Raw genomic sequence first — 11,020 nt, 5'->3', positions numbered from 1 at the left:
GCCGCCGCCGGCCTCGCCGCCCGGGACCGAAAGTGAAAGCGAGGCCTGGGAGCGCGCGGAGGGCTGAAGCCCGGCTGCGCGGGGAGCCCGGGGTGCGGCGGCGGCGGGGCGCGGTCTCGGGCCCTGAGTCTGGACGGGAGCGCAACGCAGGCCTGCAGGCTGCGGGATCCGGCGGGGAGGCTCACGCCCTTTGGAAGCCGCTCTTGTCTGTCTGTCTGTGTGTCTGTTTGTCTGTCTCCTCTCCCCCGTGTCTTTTGACATGTTTTGTTTGCTTCCCACAGTGGGTACCCCTAACACAGCAGGGACTTAAACAGTGCAGAAGACAGACGCTCACTTAGGGGGGTTAGGGCACCTGCAGCCCCTGGCTCGCTGCTCCACCCAGACCACAGGGCCTGGACGCCCGTTGGGCTCAGCCGGAAGAGCTTGACGCCCATTGGAGTCGCAGGGTGGCCGTCTTGTTGCCTCTGCAAATGGGCTGAGGGCGCTTGTCCCGCCTCAGCAACCCGAACGCAGAAGTGCAGGGCTTGGCTGCAAATCGGAGCCCCCTGGCGTTTCCGCGAAGCAGGCGTGGTTACCTACACGGAGCTTCAGAGGAGGGCGGATTAAACGCAGTCCCAGAAACTGTCATTTGCGTTCACCCATATGTGTTTAGCACAAAGCGCTGAGGGTGACAGAGGTCGGCGTCAGTGAAGAGTGTGGTTCTGGGAATGCCGCATTCTATTGGGAAATTGGACTGTGATACTGGGAGAAATTGCTCAAGGAGTCTCAAACACCAGGCTACCTGACCTTTTATACCCCCGCCATTTTCCCTTTTTCACCCTTCCTATGGGACAGTTCCTCTCATCATTTAAACCCATGGATTTGAACTAGGTCGACGCAAGTGTTAGGAGAGGTGCTCCGGCTCCTGAGAATCGACAGTAACTCCCGGCTACCCTGCTGGTCAGGAACACTGGCCTTCTCCGTTTTCAAGCAGCTGTCTGGACTGCAGGAGAGCCCCTTAGATCACTTACAAAGCTGTCAGAGGAATGGTAACTCAGGTGTGTAGAGGACCTTTGAGTCAAAGAAACACTAGCTATAAAACTGCAGCGGAGAACATTTGAGCATCAAGATTAAAAGGAGCACAGTCGCCCAAGCGCGCAATAACAACTCAAGACCTCTGTGCTGAAAGCAGTCTTGAGGCCTCATTTGGTGTTACATGGCTCCAAGTGTTACTCTATAAGTTTTGTTCTTCCGAACAGAGATTTCCTGTATATAGATGACTATAGTGGCAGCCACTCCGAATATCCCGCCCCAAATCCATACCTTTGCTTCCTTACCGGCAGGTGTGAGTGAATCTCAGTAAACCACCTAGATGAAACCATCCCATTGGGATGGTCTGTGTCCTTAAGGCGGAGAAGGAGACACAAATTAGGAAAACAACTGGAGTATGAGTATTTGGGAAGAAATCAGAGAAATGAAGTTAGAAAGATATTTTTTTTTTGAGACAAGGTCTTGCTATATGTACTTCAGGCTGGCCTTGAACTCACTATGTAGCCCAGGCTAGCCTCGAACTCACAGCGATCCTCTTGCCTCGGGCTCCTGAGTGTTGAGATTATAGGCTTCAGACACCACACCAGGGAAAAGATATGATTCTTAATTGAGCTGAAAATGTGAATATTGCCCACATGAGATGTTAATGAGAAATTAATGCTAGCTGAAAATTTTCACTTATGGACAATGCATCATGTTTTGATTACCAAAGAGCTGATACCAAACTTAGGAGGAAGATGGAATCTGATATCATGCCAGATAAGGAAACCAATAACTGAACTTGAACACCTGGTAAAAACAGTGATCCCTTTATAAGATAGAGAAGATGGCACAGGAGTGAGGAAGCCCAAAGTCAAAGATACTTTCAGGAGAGAAGCAAAAGAAGAGGCAGAGTTCTTAGGTCCGAGGGTCAGAGTAGGACCCGAGGAGCCAGGGCTGCTGCAGAGAAGGTTCTAACACCAGAGAGGCTGAAAGAGACCCCCAGCACTAATGCTGTGGAAGCAGGGCAAGTCCAAGTCTACCTAAGGACAGAAATTGGAAAATCTTTGTTTCATTTCCACTAACCACCTCTCAACTGATGAGGACTAAGAGGAGTGAGACAGACTGAATTAGCCAAAGGTGTTCAAATTGCGCTTAAATTAGTGAGAATTCTGGACTTCTCTCTTTCTGTAAATTATGTTAAATTTGTTTTTCCCCTTGGTCTTCCAGTCCTGGTGGTAAGTTCCTAAATTTAATAGAATCTGTGTGAGTTTATCAGACAGTTTCCATCCTGAAAGATGAAAATAGCAAAATCATAAAAAGTAAAAAATGTATATTACTCATGTAATCCCTCTTAAATCTACTGCTAAATAAAATACGCAAACTGCTGGGGTGTTTTCATTTTGACTCCTCCTCCTTCTCCTTTTCTTCTTGTAATCAGTAACTTATTCATAGATGCAGATGCAGTCAGTAAATTCAGCCAAAGGAATGTGTCAGAATAATTTAAGAAACTTGTTTAAAAAGATTTCTGAGTTCCACTCAGAAATTCTATACTGTGGATCTTGAATAGAGCTAGATATAGAGACAGATAATAAACTTCAAGGCCAATAGAAATTTTCTTTTTGAAAAAGTCTTTGTTTTATTACTACTACAGTGAGGGCAAGAGAGCTTTTCTACACGTTAGGCAGAAAACAGAATTCATGGATCTCTAAGGATCAGGCTACATGACAGGGCAACATCAGCACCGGTTCTGGATTCTGGAAGCACTCCTGGAGGTAATGCAGATAGAGGAGAGAAGAGAAGCAGACAGCCTGTACTTAATTGCGGTTGTTGACAGCTATTTCATTCCCTTACATTCTCTTACCCAACAGAGAACTTCAGAATGGAAAGCTTGGAGGTTTAAACATGGATACTTAGTGCAGAGAACGCCCCAGAGGGACCATTCTGTTTGTGGCCCTTGATCTGTAAATACTCAGACGGCCAATGTGAGGTATGTACGCTAAGGAACTAATAAATGTTACTCTTTGGAAAGTCCACACTCTAAGGAGAAAGACACCCCAAAGGTAGGAATATTGTATCAACTATGGCGCTTTTGAAAGAGCGTGAATGCTAACCTAATGAGGGACAGAGGTACAGACAATCTGTATAAATCAGGTGTTCCCATAGTATTGTAAAAATTTGAAAGTTATGCTGTCACTTTCCATGACATCATGAAATGACTGAGCATGTGATACCTTTGGAAGCTAAAATAAATACTCATTCATTGACCCAAAGACTTGGATCAGAAGAACAACTTCCCCTAAAAGTACTGAAGACCATTCCTATGAGTCAGTCCAAGGACAGAGAAGGCTAGCGAATGATGGAGAGTGGATGTGAAGGGTCAAAGTCAGCCCAGGCATGTTGAATAGAGCTGTCCCTGTGAATGTGACCCACCACGTATCATTAGGAAGTACAACGGCCTTTAATTAACCGCTCCACTGAAGGCAACAAATGATGCCAACCTCACTCTGCATTCTGTGTCTATGCAATTATAAAGAAGGAAAAATAAAACACTTGTTAAGAAACCAATGATGTTTTAAAAACATAACTTATGGAATCATTGAGAAGGTTCAAAAAACACACTAGTTTGAACTTCCAGAAACAAATCCCCAAGCCACAGTGCAGAACTTGGCCACGAGTGAAATGCGTCTCTTGCTGTGATCCAGAAGCCATGTGCCAAATTGGGCAGCTGCTGCCTCATTCGCTGGTTCCAGAACCACATCATGTATACTACAATCTGTCCCTGCGAAGTGAACACCCGCAAGCCCTGCCTCGCTCCTGAGTGAATTCACTTCCAAATTCAAGTCTCCCACCAGTGCTTCTGTTTGGCAGAAACTAAAGCACATCCAGAATCCACAAGCAAAGAGGCTATAAAATAAAGTGCTTGCCTACCACACTGCAGTAGTGGGACGCATACCAAAGGAGGTCGGAAGAGATGCTGAGTGAGCCAACTGCAGTATCTGCCTCAAATATCAAACTGTATTGAAATTTAACAAATCAAAAAAATTAAATAATTATGAAGCAGCCTCAAATAATTTTGATTGTTATTAGGAACAAAAACAATTTGGAAATCCGGTTGTAGACTTCCATTATAAGAGGCAGGGCCCACTTGGGAATGAGATATTTAAATCTGTTTGTTAAATATTTAACATAAGCACACTGCCCCAAATAGTTATCATTTGGAATATCTCTAGAGCCTCTGTTTATTTTCTTTTGTCTATTCAATGTGCCTGTCTCCTCTCCTCATAAATGAATAGTCACAGTATTTAGTCTCAGTCTGCAATGAATGTAGCATCTCCATTCTCTGGCGGTAGTGACTGGACCGAAGATGATGATCAAAACCAAACCAGTCAGAGTCCTTGCCCAGGACCATTCCTGATGAAGCAAACAAGGAAGCCACTTTTGTTCTTTTTCTTTATGGCTCCACTATTAAAGAGATGTGGTCCCCAGACTTAATGGCCTAGTTCTCATTCTGGAAAATGGCTGAGAGAAGGAAATTAACAGAAAAGAAGAAAGAACACATGAAAGGCACAACATGAAAAACTCCTTAGTTGTAAAAATTTATTGATTTCATCCTGAAGGCTTGGAGGTATTTCTGTACTTCTCTGTGGTATCTAGAATCTTTCCAAATAAGTCCTTCAGTTTCTTTTAAATTAATCTGATTGAATTGAAGATCGGTTGAATTCAATTTTTTAAAATCATAAGGGATCACAATCTCAATTTTATTACCTACTGTTCTACTCCACACCTGAAGGAGAGTCCTTTGGTTCCCATGGGTAAAGAGAGTTTTGTTTTTTTGTTTGCTTTCCCAGACATTGTTTGAGGTTGACCTAATTCCAATGAAGTTTTAAACTTGAACTACATTACTAATAAACCAAGTTGATTTAAGTAATTTTATAATATCACTTTTTTTAGGAAAGTATTCTCTTAGAACCAGGAAGGAACCATGGAGCAAGCCGTGTGTGTGTGTGTGTGTGTGTGTGTGTGTGTGTGTGTGTGAGAGAGAGAGAGACAGAAACAAAGACAATAAACAAAATCTTTTTTCTACCAATCACACTCAGATGTATTTGCTTTACTCGCCTTGATATTTCTTCTAAGCTCAGTTATACTGTAAGTTTGAAAAGATAAAAACTTATAGGTTTACCTTTTCAAACATAAGATCTGATCAAATCAGCATTTAAAATATGTCTTATAAAATAGTCACTCTCAAAGAGGGTGTGTGAGGCTTGTATTGCTGTGACAAAATACCCAAGATAAACAACTTCAAGAAAGAAAGGTATGTCCTGACTCGTGGTATCAGAGGTTTTAGTCTGTGGTTGGCTGATTCCATTACCTTTAGGTCTGGTGAGGCAAAAAATTTCATGGTAGAAGGACATAGTGGAGAAAGCTCCTCATCGCATGGCACCTGGGAAGCAGAGAGAGGGAGAAAGAGCCAGCAAGGAAGTTTCTGAGGACCTGATATAGTCCCCAAGCTCATGCCCCCAGGCCCTATTTCCTTCAGCTATGCCCCATTTCCTGTTTTCATCACCCCCTTTTAATGTCATAAAATTATGATCCTATCAATGGATTAATACACTGATGAAACAAGGACCTTTATGATACAAAATAACCTTAGAAAACCCTGTCTTATGAATGCATGAGCTTTGGGGAGGACCTTTTAGACCCAAACTATAACGGGTTTTAAATTAGTATGGGTTTCAGGATTGACCAGTACTTTTCCTAGCACCCGGTATATTCTACACAGAGCTCTAATATTTTGAGTGATTTCATCACCTTTCAGGACATCATCAAAAAACTGAGTGTGTAATAAAATTCAAGCCATCATAAATTCATGGCTTTGACTATTTTTGGCTGACCTGATATCTAAAACTCACATACTTTGTACTTTTGCAGAAGCATAATTAAAATTTAATGAATCCCCACCACAATCCAATTCTGTTGTCTATTCAGCATCATAGGTACAGACATAGTCTCCAGAAAAAATCAAGTTTTATTTTTACAATTTATTAAGGATCTGGAAGGGGTAGTCAAAGTTTTAATGTTCATTTCATTGCTCTTCATGGTAGAAAGTACATACTCAGTTGGTATTTAAGATTTGAAACTTGGAAAACAGTCCTGCAAAAGTTGGCTGTCATCTAAATATTACTAGTTGTCCGAAAACTTTGGGGATTCACAAAATCCATGGGTAAGATCATATAACTTTTTAATGAGAACTATAAAATTCCTACTAATTATGAAAATTATATTTTCTTCCTTCTGTCTTAAAGTTTTTAAAGCTCTCTAGACCCTGCCAACATTACTTATAGGCGTGCCTCAAATCTTCCCATTCCTTTCCATTCCTCTGATCTCTAATCCGGTTCAATAATCTCACCTGTGCCATTACAGAGTCCTTTTTCGTTTGGTTCTTGTTTTGGTGCTGGCTATTAAACGCCGGGCTAGGCAAGTGCTCTCCAGCCCCTATGAACCTTCACAGCTAGAATTTTAACATGTAATCTATTTCCCATTTCAATCTGTATTCCATACTCTCGTCTGTCCACACTATTTCCCAAGACAGCAAGGGTCACAGAAATCCAATTCAGGAAGCCAGAGTCCCAGCCAACTGGTGAACACTCTTTGTATTTGCGTCTGTGAAGGTGTTAACACAGAGGGAAGAAGACCCACCTTCAAAGTGTATGCAGCACCAGCCCATCAGTTGATGGCCTGGACAGAGCAAGAAGGCTGAGGAAGGGCCGCCCTCTAAACCCGGTTTAAACTGGGACTTTATCTTCTCTTACCCTCGGAGATTAAGACTCCTGGTTCTCGGATACACAGGCCTGTCTTCCAGGCTGAATTCCCGCCAGGCCTAAACTATTCTGAAGACTCTTCTGTAACTGACTTCTACCGCTTCTCCCCAACAAACATACCATTATTAGGTAGCTCATGCTAAGGAAGAAAGTGAAGAATATCTGCTTTGCTAGTTTCTTTTCCTATTTCTTTCTCTCCCCTGTAAGACAAGAGTCCGTTTGATATTCGCCTCGGTCCACTGTCCACACTTCAAGAATTGTATTTCTCGTCTTCTCTGCACTTCAGTCCCACTAGTATTTTAAGCTTTCATGGGCACTGTGCCTTTGCGGGCTCCCAAACCTTACCTCTTGCAATTCTGGTTGTCTCAGTTCTCCCCAGCACCTACTTCTGCTCACCTCTCTGTCCAAATGCCCCTGGTTCATTTGCATGTGTGCAAAAACGGGACACAGGTACCGCTGAGGCAGCACTCTGAGGAGCCGGAGTAGTTTTCCTTTCTGTCTGGTTCTGATTTGCTGAGATCACTCTCTAACACAAGCATGCCTTCACAATTTTCCTTCCTAGGAGTAGGTTCCACTTTTTAAAGAAAATAAAATAATGCAAGAGTTAAGAGATTATTTTGACCCAGGATTTAGCTAAATCTGAGTCAATATTATGAATATAGTCCAATTGTTGAGGGTTCTTTTTAAATATAGTGCAGTCTATACTGAAATGCCCGTCTTTCTCATCATTCCATGGGACTTTATTGGGTGCCTTCAATATGTTTTCCCCTGGACGCTGGGCTAGTCTTCCTGTAGCCCTGGAAGTCTGTCCAAGTTGGTTTCTAATTTGTTCCGACAGTAGATTAATAGGCCTATTTGCAGTATTCTGAGAAACTCGGTCTTCAGTACCCAGTTCCTTGGGAAGCTACAGAAGGGTGCACCTATCTTTCTGCCCAAACTCCAGTCAGGGATGGAGTTGTTACCATAATTGGTGCATCTGGAGATTCACCTTCGCTTGAGAGCGCGAACTACCACCTCCTTCTCCTTCCCTACCTTGCCCGGTTTTAGCAGCTGAAGGGCAGCATCAGAGAGCGCTGAGTGAAGTACAGCAGAACTTGCAGCAGTGTGTCACCAAATTGTGCTCCTGCTACAATCTGTTGCGAGTTCTAAATACAGGTGGGTGGGCCAGTGTGCTCTGGACCAATGCTTCCCATGGCTATGTGATTAGGCAGCCTTTCCAGCCTCCTAAAGTGTACTTAAGAATTAATGAGCTACGTTCATACCCAAAGCCTGATGCTCAAATATTCAGTCAAGTGCCTTGACAACACAAAACCAGATTCCTCAGATGCTCCACCTGCACCCTGGCTTGGGGGCTCCGAAATCTGTCTCTACTGTAGTTCTTAGAAAAAGCCTAAACCAGGACTCAAATATCTCTTCTGCTCTCCCAGGATTTTGTCTCCACACATAAATAAATAGCCTGTCTTCTCTGCTTCAGAGGCCCTGTATGGCTTCTCTGGATACTTTCTGAGGTCTGTGAGACTCAGGGTGATCCTCTTCCATCCATCTTGCGTCTTTTCTGTATGTTGTTTTTACCACATTCATTTTTCATTTCCACAGGTGTAAGTAGTTGTCTGTTTTACACCTGCTATTCTTTCAGTCTGGAAAACTCTCTCATCTGGCAACAATCAGATTTCAACTTACGCGTCGCTTTCCTGATCACTTTACCAAAGAGAAGTCACATGCCCATGATAACTTAACACAGTTATCATCATTTGTTTTACTTCTTTTCACAGTTTTCTATTTACTTTGTCATTGGTGAGTCTCTTCGGCTAGTTTGTAAGTTCCATAAGGCCAGAACCTGGGTATTTTTTCTAGACACTGCTTTCCTGCACTCTACAAATTTTGATAGGTTGTATTTTTATCTTCATTGAGTTCAAAGTGCTTTTAACTTCTTGAAATATCTTCTTTCAGTCATGTATAATTTAGAACTATATAGTTTAGTCTTCAAATACTTTGGGATTTTTCAGCTATCTTTCTCTTATTGATTTCTAATCAAATTCCACTGGTCTAAGAACATACTTTGTAATTATATCTATTCCTTTAAATTTGTCATGTTTTTCATGGTACAAAATGTGATATGTCTTGGCAAATGTTCCTTGTGAACTGGAGAAGAATGTGTATTTGGTTATTGGATGAACTATTTTATAAATAGTTAAATCCTGTTGATTTGAGTTAAATCCTGTTGATTGATTTCATGTCTCTCCTTTTCACACTAGAATTCCCAGGATCTTTGAACAGAGAACTTGGCCTATAGAATGTGCTCTATTAATGTTCATTGAATAAAATGAAGAGGAAAGGAAAATGGATACAATGATTTTTCCTATTACTTTCCTAATTAAAAACTTTCAATAGTTCACTGTAATCTGCACAATAAATTTTAACTGTAGTTCCTTCTTCTTGGTAGTATTGTTTTGCAATATTTCACAAATGTTCACTATATTTCTTTTCTTAAAATGCACATTTTATATACAATTGTACAAGGAGAAATAAATGTTGTCAGTAGTTGTGACATGCCATCAATTCCAAAGATATTTAAATATGAGAAAACTTTTTTTTTTTGTCTTTTTCTGAAAGAGAGTCTCTCTATGCAGTTCAGCTGGCCTTGAGCTCACTTTGTAGCCCAGGCTGGCCTCTAACTCACAATGATCCTCCTGTCTCAGGCTCCTGAGTGTTGGGATTATAGGCGTGCACCACCGAATTCAGCTGAGAAAAACTTTATAGAGTTGAGGAAGCATTATGGTTAGCTGAAATTTGTCTTAACCTGCTAGATGGATCTGTATATTTCTTTCTCCCAAAGCAAGAACTGCACAGAACATAGATACCAGTAATGTCAGTTTATTTAGTTATTTGGTTTGTTACTCATTCTGTACCACAAGCCACGTGGTTTTCCTTCAGACCCCAGTCCCCAAAGCTCCTGTGCTCTCATCCGTGGGTGTTCCTGACTGGCCAGAGATTTCAGCTCTTTTGAAATGTCTTGGCTCATTGAAAATCTGACTCTTTTTCATTTTTCTCTCGACCTTGCTGTGAGTTGTCAGATACTTTATTGCTAAATTTCTGCCAGACTCGTGTGTGTACTTTGAAAACTCTTCCGATAAATAAATAGTCTTCCTTCCCACTCCCTCAATGCAATTGCATTGAGCCTAATGACCCCATCGATGGGGCTGTATTTTTTTTTTTGTTTCTTTTTTCATTAGTATATGTTTATGATAAACAATAATTACATTCATCTGGGCAAACTAGTACATATACATATCATATCTTAGTCACTTCTATTTTGCCTCCCTCTCCCCCATGTCCAGATCACCTGTTAGAGTTGTGACAAACCAAACAGAAACAGAATCTGGGCAGAGAGCACTGTGGGAAGCTTTAAATAAATTGATAATTGCAACTATTCAGTGAATTGGTCTTTCCCAAACTGTATTTGTTTTCAATTTCTGTTTTCATAAAGCAAAAAAGGAGAAAGGAGAAACCATTAGGGATCTTCGTCTTAGTCCAATAAGTCCCATCCTTTCTTACCCCTTTGCTTTAGGACTTCTAGGAATGAGGGACATCAAGAGTAAATCTGTGGATGAGTTAGCAGCTGGGTTCAACCCCTGTGGCATTATCTGTAAACTGGTGAAATGACCGTGCATTTTCCTGTCAGTCAACACACACATCATTCTCTAATCATGTTATGGTAGCAGGTTCACATATGTCTAATTGCCTTGTGGACCCTTGAAATCATCTGTATCTTTGACCCCTGCCTTGAATGTTGTGTTTTTCCTCCAAGGAGAAACTCCAGCTCATCATGTCCCCTTCACTTTGCTACTCTCATTTTGAAATTAATTGGTCATTAGAGATGGATTGGTTTCTCTAACTGCAGGGAAAATTATCCAATGACATTGAAATAAACTAGTTATAGAACTACTCATTAGATATATTTATGGGTGCAGAATTGCTGTCAAAATGATCACTGCTTCTATTCTGACAAACTCGCATATTACTAGCACTGATGAGGCAGCACTGGAAACAGAGGGAGGGTAGACAGAATAACAGAATTTTTTAGAGAAAAGTCGCAATGTTGACATTTAAAAACACATCAAGAATTTTGGGATCTGAAATAACCACTTTAATTCTAAAAGTCACATTCCGCCCCAGATGTGTCTTTTCTG

The 11,020-nt window shown here is 41.6% G+C and overlaps 1 protein-coding gene across 1 annotated transcript in view; it reads right to left on the bottom strand.

Annotated features, from left to right (window-relative positions):
• Positions 1 to 191, bottom strand: part of Erap1 (endoplasmic reticulum aminopeptidase 1) — a gene marked incomplete in the record, with an annotated part of 32,161 nt that extends 31,970 nt beyond the window's left edge. The window contains 1 exon segment of the mRNA XM_013513048.1: positions 28 to 191.
• Positions 192 to 11,020: the final 10,829 nt, after the last annotated feature.

Source organism: Chinchilla lanigera, unplaced genomic scaffold, assembly GCF_000276665.1.
Source record: "Chinchilla lanigera isolate Chin_1 unplaced genomic scaffold, ChiLan1.0 scaffold00017, whole genome shotgun sequence".
Classification (NCBI taxonomy): Eukaryota; Metazoa; Chordata; class Mammalia; order Rodentia; family Chinchillidae; genus Chinchilla; species Chinchilla lanigera.
This window is presented reverse-complemented; position numbering and strand designations above follow the sequence as displayed.